Consider the following 14,854-nt stretch of genomic DNA (forward strand, 5'->3'; position numbering starts at 1 on the left):
AGGTGGTAGCCACATTACTTGTGCCCAGCCTATGGAAAAGCCTTCCGAGTTTGTACTGGTCTGATCTGACACATTGTACATTGACCCCAGCATAGTGATGTCATTTTGGTCCTCTTCAGTTATTAAAAAACAACCCACCAACCAATAGCCACACATCCCCTGGAGTTTAGATAGAGGCCAGGAACACTCCTTGGGAGTGTGGTTTTCTAGGTGCATCATCTACACTAAGAAGTTTTTCTGTGAATGTGGGGAATCAGAAGAAATTTTTTCCCTCTTCCATATTTTCCTCTCTCTCAAATGAATAAAGAAATGCTTGGAGCAACTTCTAAGAGCACCAGTGCATATGCATCTTTATGTCATCTTCAGTGAGACTATTGTGTTGTTTTTTAAAAATCCTTCCCATCTGTCTTAGGATTAACACTGGGTATTGGTTCCTAGGCAGAAGAGAGGTAAAGGCTAGACAACCAATAAGTGACCTGCACAGGACCACAAAACTAGGACGTATCTGAGGCTATATTTGAATTAAGAACCTCCCATCCCTAGGCCTGGCACTCTATCCTCTGAGCCATTTATCTACCCCAAGACTGTTGTGTTATTGATGAGAGTGCTGCTGTAGGTAGGGACAGGGAAATAAAGTAGATAGCAAGCAGAATTTGGAGTCTGGAGAGAACTGGCTTCAAAAAGGGACTATGATACTCATTAACTGCAAGACCTTGGGTAATAGAGGCTTCATTTTCTTCATCTGTAAAATGGAGATAGTAATGCTTATACTTCCTACCTTGTAGAATTATTGTAAGGACATAGAAAACCTTTTTAAAAATCTCAAAACACTATGTAAACACAAGCTAATAGTTGGATGTAACATGACTGAAAATAATGCAATTTGAATTTATGTTTTGGGGAAGTCATTTCAATTTTTTTAATGCCACAAAGACCCCTCGTTCTTTCATGTGCTAGCGATGGTCATTAGTAAGCTAGGAACCTCCAGAGGGATATTTAAGGAGCTGTTAGCTGTCAATCAAAGCAGTAACCCACAAGGTTACACTTGGGTCATAATCCTAAGGAAGGAAAAGGAACCCTGGGGAAATGAACACATTTTCATCTCACATGTACATAGGGCATTGTAGTTTATACTCTTAATAATGATCATAAATAGTTCATAATCATTTTGTAAATGCAAACAGTGGCCTTTAAATTTAATGAAACCAGACCCATTTTACCAAAGAAATAATTGAGGTACAGAAATTTAATGATCTGCCTAGCTCATACTTCTTCAAAGAATTAGTCATTGATTACCTCCTTTTTTTAAAGGAAGTCCAGTTCTGAAGAACTTAATGTTGTTTAAGATGAACAAATCATTGCCACAGTCCATGATATAGTATTTTCATACCACAAAAACACCTCACATATCTTCCTTCAATTGCCTTTCAATGTATAGAGAAAACCAAGCTCATTAGAACTGGTCAGTCTAGTTTTTCTCCAAGACTGGAGGTCTTGGCAGTCCTTACAATATCTCTTCTTCTCTTTGAAGGATTAAAATAATTTGTTTGACCCTTATATTAATGGTGAGGTTGCTGAGGCACTCAAGGCAGACCCAGAAATGTCAGCGGAGATGCTACAACCCCTCCTGCAGAAGATCTGGGAACAGGAACAAGTCCCGACAGACTGGAAACTAGGCTACCTGGTGAAGCTACCCAAGAAAGGTGACCTATCCCAATGCAGCAACTGGCGAGGAATCATGCTTCTATCTGCTCCCAGCAAAATCTTGGCCAGAGTCATCTTAGAAAGACTGAAGGAGGCCTTGGACAAGAAGCTGAGAATAGAACAAGCAGGGTTTCGCCAGCACAGATCGTGCACCGACCATATCGTCACCCTAAGAATCATCATCGAACAGTCCATCGAGTGGCAGTCCCCCCTCTACATGACTTTTGTGGATTTCGAGAAGGCATTTGACAGCATGGACAGGAGCATCATCTGGAGATTGATGCAGCATTACGGGATTCCCCCGAAGCTCACCAACATCATCCAGCAGTTATACGAAGACTTTACCTGCCAGGTCATCCATAATGGGAAACTGACGGCTCCCTTCACAGTGAAGACCGGAGTGAAGCAAGGCTGCATGCTTTCACCCCTTATCTTCTTGATGGTCATAGATTGGACCATGAGAAGAATTACCAAGGACAACAATACGGGCATTCAATGGACTCACACCAAGCAGCTCGAGGACCTTGACTTCGCGGATGACATCTGTCTCCTTTCTCACAAGCAGCAGGATGCGCAAGCCAAACTTGCACGACTCTCTGAAGAAGCGGAGAAGACAGGTCTGAAGATCAACAAGAAGAAGACCGAGGTGATCACAGTCAACAGCAGACAGGACCTGCCCATCCAACTACAGGGAGAAAACATCAAGGAGACGGACCACTTCACCTATTTGGGTAGCATCGTCAGTAAGGACGGCGAAGCAGATGAGGACATCAGAAACCGAACCAACAAAGCCAGACAGGCATTTAACACCCTGCGGTCTGTCTGGATCTCCAAAGCACTGTCCCTCCTCACTGAGCTCCGAATCTTCAACACCAACGTAAAGGCCGTTCTCTTATATGGATCAGAAAGCTGGAGAGTGACGAGCGCTAACACCAACAAACTCCAGGTCTTTGTTAACAGATGTCTACGTCACATCTTGAACATCAGATGGCCTGAAAAGATCTCCAATGCTAGTCTCTGGGAAAGAACAATCCAGTATCCCATTAGTCAGGACATAAAGAAACGTAAGTGGAGATGGATAGGACATACGCTATGAAAACCGGAAGACAACGTAGCCAGACAAGCATTGAGCTGGAACCCTTCAGGGAGGAGGAAAGTCGGAAGACCAAAACAGACCTGGCGAAGATCTGCCGAAAATGAAACAAAAACAGTCGGAATGACATGGGCCCAGCTGGGGGAAGTTGCCCAGAACAGAGTCCGTTGGCGAGAGATGGTTGCGGCCCTATGCTCCTAAAAAGGAGTCAACAGGAATAATAAAAATAAATAAAAATATTATATTAATGAAAAAAAATTAAATATAGCTTAATACACTCATGTAATTGGTTAATTAGGTATTATAAAGTTCAAACTAAGATGGACTGCTCAGGAAAATTTCAGAAAGTTCTGAAGACCTTAATTCAAATTTGGCCTCAGGGACTTACTAAATTGTGTGATGCCAGACTAGTTAGCTAATCTCTGTTTGGTTCAATTTCCTCATCTATAAAATGGGAATAACAATAATAGAGGCTACTTAACAGGTTTGTTGGAAAGATCAAGTGAGATATTTGTAAAGTGCTTAGTACAGTGCCTGGTAGATTTTAAGTGCTATAAATGTTACTTGTTATTATTATTGGTTTTATTAATTATTCCCTCCTCTTTTTTGATGCTATAGCAAACAAGTCTAGGGCCCATATTTAATGATTCCATATATCTATGACTGCGTTCCTCAGAAGAGCCAACAAAACATCCTGTTTTTCCTCTGTGCCTAAAAAGGAAGAGATCAGTAGTTATTGACTGTTTTGGTAGCTGACTGTCTGCCTGTTCCAGGGCAATCCTACCTCTCTTCCCAATGTATACTTCACAAAATGACCCCATGGTTTGATATGCAGCAGGCCAAATCCTGATGTATTTGGGGTAACTGCAAAGCAGAATTAAGTTATGTATGCTGAGCTTTTGATGGAACAAGAAAAGTGCTATTTTAGTGGCAGAAAATCTAGGACCACAAGTCAGACACTTCTGGCCACATTAAAACAAACACCAACTGCCCTGTGAGTCCTTGGCTTTTCTGTACTCAAGACAGATCGGTGACACCGAATCAGACAACATTGTCCACTTAGCCTTGCATGTTTTTTGATGGTACTGAGAGACATATTGTAGAATGCTTTGGTTGTCTTTCTTGATGGCAATCTAAAAGGTTAATAAACTCATACTCTCAAATCTAATTCAAATCTACTCAGTAAGAATTTACTAACTACCTAAAACATACAAGGCCCTGCCTGGCCATATAAAGACAGAAATATTCCTTGATATTCCCAGACATATACACAGACATGTAAATATAAAGTAATTTGACAAGTGGAGTATGAGGAAAAGCTTCTCATAGGAAAAAGGTGGCGCCTGAGCTGAGCCTTGAAGGAAACTAAAAATTCTATGAGATGCACGTGAAAAAATACTCCAAGAGACCAAAGAAAAGAAATTTGCAAGTCAAAACAATCCTGAGGTTTCACCTCACACCCTGAAAATTGGCAAAAATGACAAAAATTATCAACAGTCAATGTTGTAAAGACTGTAGGAAGGAAGACAGGCACACCAATACCTTGTCCATGGAGCTGTGAAATGAATGGTACAATCATTTGGTAAGCAATTTGTAGTTACGTAAATAAAGTGACTGAAATGCCCATAGTCTTTTTTTTTTAATTTAAACATTTATTAATATTCATTTTTAACATGGTTACATGATTCATGCTTCTACTTTCCCCTTCACCCCCCTAACTCCCCCCACCCATGGCCAATGCACATTTCCACTGGTTTTGTCATGTGTCCTTGATTAAGACCTATTTCCAAATTGTTGATAGTTGCATTGGTGTGGTAGTTTCGAGTCTACATCCCCAATCATGTCCTCCTCAGCCCATGCGCCATAGTCTTTTAACCAGAAAGTCCATTACGGAGCTTATACCCCACGGAACTCATTGGTATGAAAAATGTCCCCATGTTCTCTAAAATATTTAAGGTAGCATTTTTTTATTATGGTTAAGAATAGGAAACAAAGTAGATGCTCATCAATTGGAGAATGGTTTATCAAATGATGGTGTAAGAATGTCATGGAATATTACTGTGTTATAACAAATGATGTATATGATGAATATAGAAAAGTATGGAAAGTTCTATATGAATCAATACAGTAAAGTAAGTAGGGCCAACAAAATAGTGTACATGATAATTACAATAATGTTAATGGAAAGAATGACAGCATCCTAAAAAATCAAGTCAATGTGTAACAAAATTATAAAGAAGAAGCAGTATTTGAAGACATGAGATATATATTTTCAGACTTTTTCTCTTTTTGATGTTTATTTCAACATTCACTTTTTAAAATTTTGAGTTCTCAAACCTCTTCCTCTCTTTCCTTCTTCCTTAGACTATAAGCAATATATTGATTTACATGTGCAATCATGTAAAACATTTTTCTATAATAGTCATTTTATGGATGAGATATCAAATTTAAAAAAGACAGAGAATGAAATAAAGTGTATTTTAATCTGACTTCAGACTCCACAGATGGTATTTTATATCATGAGTCATTTGAATTGTCTTGGATCTCTGTATTGTTGAGAATAGCTATGTCATTCAAAGTTGTTCATCATACAATAATACTGTTACTGTGTACAGTGTTCTTCAGGTTCTGCTCACTTCCCTTTGCATCAGTTCAGACTTTTTCAGTATACCAATCAGTTGTGCTAACTTTTTTTAGTTAGTACCCATATGGGATGGCTCTCTGGAAGGCTATGGGAGAGAGAGATGCATTGGATAGTGTGGTTGTGCCATCCAACAGAAAATATCAGTAAAAACATTTTTCATTGAGGGAAAAATTTCTATGAGAAGGAGGTAAAGAGAAAGTACATACTGAACTTTGAAAATGAACTGTGCCAACATGGAAGTGAAAGAAAGACTATTTGATTATGGGAAGGCCAGTTTGGGTGGAATTTCTCTGGGAAAATAAGTAGGGTCCAAATTGTGGAAGGCTTTGAATTCTAGTCTGAAGAATCTGCATTTTATTCTAGAGGAATTGGGTAGCCATTGAAGATATGTTTTTTTGAGCAAGAGTGATTGTGGGTAGACTTTTGTTTTGGAACATGATGTGACAGTTATAAGAGAGGCAGATACTGAGAGAAAAGACTGGCTGCAAGGAGATCATCAGGAAGCTTTTGTAAGAGGCAGTGAAGGCCTCAACTAGGAACACTGCTGCAGAGAAGGGGGATGCTTATGAGAGTTGTAGATGTAGAATTGAGGACAGTTGGCAACTTTTGATATAGGGGCAAAGTGAAGAAAAGATAGTCAAAAATGATTGAGAAAAAGGCATGCCTGAGAGACTTGGAAAATGGTGATTCCTTTAACAAAAATTAGGTTAGTTTGGAGAAAAGGAGAATTTAGAGAAGAGTGAATGAACGAAGAAAAACATTGATTCAGTGTCTCCTCTTACTGCTTTATACATATAGAGTTTGAGAGACTCTTGGGATATTTAGATAGAGGTGTCTGGCAGACAGGTAGGGTATGAGACTGGAGTTCAGGAAAGAAATTAGTACTGATGGATAAGCTTGATAATTCTCAGAATCAAAAAGATGAGATCACCAAGACAAACAGGATAGAAAGAGAGAAGTATTCAGGGCACAACCTTGTGGGATACAAACACTTGGGGGTGGAAGACAATATTCCAACAAAGGACATGTAGAAAGAACAGACAGGCAGGTAAGAGGAGAACCAGGGGAAATCCCAATAACAAAAGCCAGATAAGAAGAGAATATTCAATAGATGAAGGTTGTTTGACAGTGTCAAAAGCTGAAGAAAGATTAATAGGATGAAGAGTGAGAAAAGAACATCAGATTTATCCATCAAGATAGTATCAATAACTTTGGAAAGAGAAATTTCAGTCAAGTGGTAAGGCAAAAAAAATATGATTCAGGAATTTATGTATCATTTGTATATAAATAGAATGTATTTGGGGACTGAACTAAGTTGTGCATGGGCCCTGGGCATGTCACTTAGCCTCTTTTTGCCTCAGTTTTTTCATCTGTAAAATGCAAATAATAATAAGATCTACCTCAAAGGGTTTCTGTGAGGATCAAATGAGATAATATTGGTAAAGTGCCTAATAGGCAGTTATACAAATAATAGGCCTTATATAAATATTAGTTATTATTACCAGAATAGGGCCTATATCTACTTAGATGCTCCATATGTTTCATACAAGTGTTCGATTGGAATATATATCTTGGGCCTCAGCATGCTTCATTTCTTAGTCTCAAACAGAAGCATCCTTTTAACAGGAGATATAAGATAGTTAATAAGGGAGTTTATGATTTATAAGGATCCTTTAGAGGAACTAAGTTCAAACGTGTCACAGTTGAAAGGAGAACTTCCTTCTACTTCCTCTGGAAAGATATGTGCAAAAGTCAATACAAATTCAAGGTCATATAGACTAATATCTGCTCTAGCCTAAGTGAAGCTGGAAAAACTTTTTTTCCCTTTTCTTCCACAATTAATTCTCCCCCCCCCCCTTTTTTTTAAACCCTTACCTTCCCTCTTGGAGTCAATACTGTGTATTGGCTCCAAGGCAAAAGAGCAGTAAGGGCTAGGCAATGGGGGTTAAGTGACTTGTCCAGGGTCACACAGCTAGGAAGTATCTGTGGCCAGATTTTAACCTAGGACCTCCCATCTCTAGGCCTGGCTCTCAATCCACTGAGCCATCCAGCTGCCCCCAATATATCTTTTTTGAGACTGGATGGCCAAAGAGAATACACAGTATTCCAAATACAGATATACATTGTTTTGTACTGATATTTGTACTGAGGAAGTTGTGATATTAAGGTGGGTAAAGTCTTATATGCTAAATAAATGGCAATTATTATTGTTATCATGAAGCTGATTGATGAAATTAGACCAGTTGCTTTGTAATTGTAAATTTTTATTTGAGTTAAGTATCATCTTCATAAATGAGTGTGTAAGCAACTAACCTGTAGGGACCAGGGTAGGAAGGCTTTAGGAGCTGTGAAATCTCAACAAAGAACCAGATATGGAGAAAGGATTTAAAGTAAAGTCAATATGTTGAGAAGCGAGAGAACTAATGGAACTTGGTCTAAGCAGAGGAGTATAAATTTCAATGTCTAGGAAAACAAGTAATTAGCATGGGTGTTAGATGGCTGCCAGGAGATAGGATTTTTTTTTTACTTAGAACTTTGGGTTGTACATGGATCCCAATCAGAAGGGTCCTCTAGACCCCCAAGGACTAGAAACAGGACAGCAAGGAAAATGGGTGGAAAATAGAGCAAAGTGAAAAGCTGAGGTTAGGTGTCTATGGCCAAGTGTACTATTGGGCTTGGCCAAATAATAGTAAATTTAACTACCTATAAGTACCTAGTTTGAATCCTACTATAGCAAAGTAAAATTTGAACTCTAAATGACTGGCAAAGTATGTTGTGTTTGGGGGGAATTCATCTGGAAGGATACAGTAGGGGACAAAGAGAATAGGTTGAATTCTAAAAGAAGAGGAATCCCTTAATCCCTGAGGTGGTGATGGCAGAAGTAATAAACATCAAACACAGCAAGCCTTCAGTTTGAGTGTGCTCTTTGAAGTTTTATCACAGGGTTTTCCATTTTGTTTCCAGTATTCTTTCCCAGTACCTTTTTTATCTACCTCAACATTTAATAGTCAATAACCTCAGGGAAGATACTAGAGTAATTTCTACCTCCTTTCCCTAGTCATAACTGATAATACAGAGTCATAGTGCTGTAGATTATATAATTTTCCCCAAGATGAATTACATCAGTGTCCCATTTTCAAATCAATATGCTATTTTTCCAGGTGCTGCCACCCACAAGAGATCTTCCTATCCTTTATGCCTATCAGCTTGATATTTTATTACCACCTTGAAAAGCTGGGTGTTATCAGTTTACTTAGAGATTTTACTGTGTTCTCCTTTTTCCATATAATTTATAAAAATGTAAAAAAAATACAGGACAAGCATTATTCTTTGAGGTACTCTAACCAGAGAAGTGTTTATTTATCCCTACCTTCTGTTTCTTGTTTTTAGGCCAGTTTCCTATGTAGAATAAAATAACACCCCACCCCCATCAAAAGGCGACTCAGTTTTTTAAATAAATAAAAGTACCCATTTGTACCTTATTTTTCCTTCTCTTACTGCTCCCCTATCAGAAAAAAATAACAAAGGACTAATCTGAACCCAGAAAACACCTTAACTGGGAAACAGTCATTCATTACTAGCTCCCTGATCCATTACACTCCTATCTTTCAGTGTCATTTGCAGTGTCTTTTTTTCCTAACTGAATAAATTAAATATGAAAGAGAAGGACTAATGTAATTCAAATAAACATGTTAATGACCCCATTTTTCCATTTGGTAACTAGACCGGATATGGTGGAATGCCAGTTTTTTTGTTGGTGTTTTTTTTTCCCTGAGCCTGTAATTTAAAACTTTCAACAAGGACATGTTTTTTCCCTTTTATTTCTACCCTCTACCCCCACTCTTTTTCTTTCTTTAATCCACTTCTTACAGTCCAATTAGCTTTTGGAGCATATAAACTACCCTGACTGTAGGCTAGCATCTTGGGGGTGGGGGGTGGGGGTGGGAAGAGGGAATTGATTTGTTTTATCTCTGTAGGTTATGTCTCAGGTTTAGCTGGTCCTTACTCTATCGAAACTCTTTGAGAGCTTATGGATAGGAGTTGACAGTAGCCTGTAAATAATAGCATGTCATTTGCAAGAATCAGACTGTTACCTTATTATATCTTCATCAAAGTACCTCAACACACATGTAGACTATTTTCCTAAAGAGTTTATAGAGATAGAAATGTGGATAAATGTATGGCATTCTCTCATAATAAAATCTGTAATTTTTCCCCAAACATCTGATAGCCTCCTTTATTTCATACATGTTGAGAATCAGTTTCTGAATATTCTCAAAACTGTGTCTCCCTCCCCACCCCCCCACCCCAATCATGGACCATCTCTGCTACTTGATCTCATCCAGCTGCTTTTGCTGTCCTTTTTTTTTTTCTTTCAGTGCTATTTCTACTTACATAGCATCGGGATTTCTTATGTTAGAAACACAATATGGTGGCTTCACTGAATTTGATAGAGGAAATTTGTTCTAGAAAGCTAAACAGATCTATTTTTTAAAGTTTTGTTTGTTCATTATGTTCTTTCCAAGTTAATTCTCAAAAGCCTTCAGATGATTGAGTTGGATGAGTGTCTCACCAAACTTTCTTTGACCTTGGTTTCTCCTTCTTTTTTATGAAATGATACTGCATAAAATCCCCCATCTCCCTTTTCTACCCTAAGACTTTGCAAATAAATATATATTTGAAACTGGTGTTGCCCTTGGCTACCATATCTCTTTTCTTGGCAAGCAGATCTACTTAAGGCAGTTTTTAGTCTAATCATGACCCTACTGATTTCCATCTAACTTCCTTAGGAAATTGTGATTGTTCATGTACATGACTGTTAGCCATCTTTCAGCATCAAGAATTTGCTTAAAGAGGTCACATTGGATTTGTCCCAGTTACATACCATATCTTCTCATTTTTATTCTTCTAATTTGGTATTGATTTTGATCTTTGATTTAGTAAATTGATGGTCTGACTATACACAGATAGTATATTATTCTAAAATTACTCTCATGTTAGTGATTAGTCATTTCTTATCTATTAGAATATAATCAGTTTCATTATTTGTTAATTTCAGTGCTCCTTTGTCTAGTGTTTTCCACTTCCCTTTTTGAGAAAAATATTCAATATATAGATGTGAAGCTTTTATATAGCCTATGAAGCTTTAGCTTCCATCCTTTTTATTCTTAAACTATGTCTTCCATTTTGTTTTTTTGTTATTGTTGTTGTCGTCCTTCCTTTTTGTTGAAGTCACAGAATATTAAAATATACTTGATTTACTTTGTAGGTACTCCTTTATAGAATTTTTCTATCACCTAATTTTTTTCAGTGAATATTGCTACAAACACCTAAATTTACTTTTCCTGGTGCTCTTTTTAAAAATGCTTATCTTGAGTTATGAAATGCTAAATATCCAGGTGTCTCATGAAATGATCTTTCTTATTGCCCCTGGTTTATCCAGCAAGCCAACTCTATGAACACCTTTATTTCCCTCTGAAGGGAGAATCTGTGAACCACCCTTTTAGCTGAAACTTCCTTTTTCCTTTTGGTTTCATTTCTATTGAGAGTGTTGAGATTAATATGATTTGATTCAGTTCCCCAGTAACATGTCCATTTTTTTTGTTTACCAGACACAGATCTCACATTTAGAATACCAATTGCTAAGTTAATATTTATAGACTATTTGTTTCCTTTGCTGCCCCTGTCATCACCAAAGAAGCAGATGGGGACTACATAGGACTAAGGGCTAATTCATATTTTTGTCTCATAAATTGACATGGCTAACAGTTATCACCAGGTAACCAAACTATTAATGGTAAACTTATCTATATTTAACTAGATTGACAGTCTTCAGGGACATACTATGTTGCCAGAAAGAAGATTAGATTTCATCTAATCCCACCCCTCCCAAATACTATTTGAAGAATTCCAGTGTTTTGTCATACTGTGTGAAATTACCCTCTAAAAATCCTTCTCTAATTTATTTCCCAGCCCAATGCAACCTGATACAATATCGTGGTACTCGTCCTCTTTTTAGTATACAAAACTTAGGAGACTTTAGGGTCTTCATCAAATGCCCAAATGGGGCTTTCTTCCCTCCTTTACTTTAAAAGTCATAGAAAATTAGGAGCTCAGCATTTCTACCGTTTATATTTGCATGATCTGTGAAAGATTCTTTTCCAGAATTAAGGGACTAAAATTATTTATAGGCTTCAGTACTTCCAGGATTCGATTTTTAGACAATTGTATGAGGGAAGTTTATAATATGCAAGCCCCCAGATTGTGCCATGGTGATTAGAAATTCTGATGTGGCTGTGGCCATGTCTTCCAGACAAACCATAATGTTAATTTTCAAAATTAATGAGCTTTGTCATGCTATCTCTGACCTTTGGTGCTCCTCGCTTTCTTTCATGGTTAGTTTCCAGTTGTTCCTAGTGTTGCCTTCAGCCAGGAATATACCATTTAAATCAGTAGAGTATTAGAATGGGCCTCGTACAGTCAGCAACAGTTAAGCCAAAATTGATTGACTATTTCTGAAGAAAGGGATGGAAAATTGCTCTTTTAATCTAGGTGAATCAAATCGTGCCTGCTTGCTTTCCACCTGTTGCTCAGGACATGCAATTGCATTCTGATTGATAGTAGAATTTCTTTGTCCTTTTTTCATGCTCAACCTCTTGTGGGAAAGCACTAGGGTATCTTCAGAGCTAAGTTTTTTTGCACTCAAGTGAGAGATCTCTTGCTTTCTTTTTCTCTTGCTTTCAATCTCAAAAAAAAAAAAAAAAAGGCTAGTTCTTCCCCTTTTCCCCTGCCCACTATAAGGTTTGATTGAAAGGGGAATGTATTGAACCTTTTTTCATCTTTTTGTTTTTTCCTGCCGTGAAGTCAGGTCTGACTGTGACATCACAGTGTGTTGCATTGGTCAGTCTTGCGATGTATAAAAGAGTGGATTGTAATTGTGTTAACAAAGGAGTACCAGGCCCTGAATGGTAGAAGTGCACATCATTATCACATTAGGCATCTCTCTGTGATTAGCTGTATTAAAAAAAGCCAGGTCAGGGTTGGAAGGAGTTTCTGTTGAGATTCATTGCTTTTTCCTGTCTTAAAAGTTAAGTAACCAATGAAATTAAAAAATTTTAGAAAAAAAAATTAAATGAGGTCCTGGTCTGGGTTTGTTTTTTGTTCTTTTTTTCTGTAGAGTCAGAAAGGGGGGAAATGTAGAGGCAGCCTTGGTCTATAACATTGATTTGTAGCCAACAAAGGAAATGTCTACTTATAAGACACAAATCAATGCATCCAGACTGTGAAAGTGCAAACAGAGATGTGAGAAAATTATTCAATCGTTAGTCTTCTTTGGGATTAAAAAAAAAAAAGGAATCCTTCTGGTTTTTGTACTGCTCAGAAATGAATAACTAGAAATGATCCTGAAGGTGGTAGAAATTAACTCTGTTCACCAAGGTCTACATTTAAGGAGAGATTTGGAGAAGTCAGGATGTTCTCTAAGATTCTTGAAAGTCAAGAATTATTGTGAATGAATTTTAGGAATCTTTGGATATCTTCACACTGTTGTCGATAGATTTTCAGACTTTGGTCCTTTATGTCAGCGCCTGTAGCCTCACTGGCCTTGTAAAAGTGAGTGATAGATAGCACAGTAGATAAGAGTTTCAGGCCTAGAGATAGGTGGCCCTGGTTTCAAATTTGACCTCATACACTTCTTAGCTGTGTGCCCTTCAACAAGTCATTTAATCCTATTTGCCTAACCCTTGCTGCTCTTCTTAGAACTGATTCTAAAACAGAAAGTAAGGTTTGTTTTTTTGTTGGTGGTGGGGTTTTTTCTAACTCTTTTGGGGCAGCTGGGTGGCTCAGGGAATAGAGTGCAAGGCATGGAGTTGGTGGAAGGACCTGAGTTCAAATCTAGCATTAAATACGTCTTTCTGTGTGACCCTGGTCAAGTCACTTAGCCCCAGTTGCCTAGCCCTTACCTCTCTTCTGCCTTAGAATTGACATTTCTAAGAAAGAATATAAGGTGGTGTTTTTTTTAGTGTTTCCAATAATTATAAATAATAAATTCTCCAGATTTATTGATTATAACCTGTTCTCTATTAATAAGAAATAGGTTTAGCACTTACATAGGTCTTTACATTTTTTAAAGCACTGTAAAGAACATTAATTAATCTAATAAACTATCTTATCCACATGAAAATCTAAGTTCCTAACTTTAGGAACCCAGAAATATACAACAGAACCTCACTAATTCAAGTATTTTGAGAGTTGGGGGGAAGGGAGAAAAATCCATCTGAATGAGTAAAAAGTATGAATCATAGGATATTTTTAAAGAAATGCAGTTTTGTTATTTTTTTAGTACATGCAGTCACTCGAACTAAGATAACAAAAATAGTAAGTAATAAATTCTTGCTGATAGACTATTCTTGACTGTCTATCAAGTAAAAGTCTGTGAAGACCACCCTGCTATAATGAACAAATGAGAATTATTTGCACTTGATTTGTGAATTGTATGCAAAAAGAGATTGCTAAAATTAAGTCAAATCTGATCCATTAAGGAGCAACTAGGTGAACAGAAATCCTAGCTTGGATATGGGAGGTCCTGGGTTCAAATATGGCCTCAGGCACTTCCTAGTTGTGTGTCCCTAACTGCTACTGTCCCTAACTTTGTGTCCCTAACCCCAACTGCTCTTCTGCCTTAGAACTGATAATTAGTATCTATTCTAAGACAGAAGGAAAAGGTTTTAAAATATATATATATATATGTATATATATATATATGTATGGTCCACTGAAGTTTTAGCTTTACTGTTACCATATTATTATTATTACCATAGATACTTTTATTTCTAAATATAATGGAGAAAGCAAACTTCAGCCCACTGTGTCTCACTTATTACAAATTCTCAAATAGTGCATTGTTGGATAAATGAGGGTTTTCCCTTGTTCACAATTTTGATTGTGAGAGAGATAAGCAGGTCACTTGTTGCCACTTTCTGAACATAGAAGTAGAATTAGTCCCTTCTTTATGACCTCTAAAAGGTATGCTCATAAGGCCTCTACAAACAAAAATATTTGAAATATCATTTTTTGCTTTCACAAGGAACTAAAGACAAAGTAGGTGCCTATCAATTAAGAAATGGCTGAATTAATTTTTGTTGTTGTTCATTCATTTCTTTGTAACTGTCTCTTTGTAATTCTTTTGGGATTTTCTTGGGCAAAGATGCTGCAATGGTTTGCCATTTCCTTCCCCATCTCATTTTACAAATGAGGAAACTTGAGACAAACAGGGTTAAGTGACTTACACAGGGTCATACAGCTAGCAAGTGTCTGAGGCCACATTTGAACTCCATTCTTCCTTGATTACAAGTTGGGCACTTTATATTGTACCACTGAAATGCCTAATAAATTATGGCATATGACTGTGATGG

This window comes from Gracilinanus agilis, chromosome 3 (genome assembly GCF_016433145.1).
Source record: "Gracilinanus agilis isolate LMUSP501 chromosome 3, AgileGrace, whole genome shotgun sequence".
NCBI lineage: Eukaryota > Metazoa > Chordata > Mammalia > Didelphimorphia > Didelphidae > Gracilinanus > Gracilinanus agilis.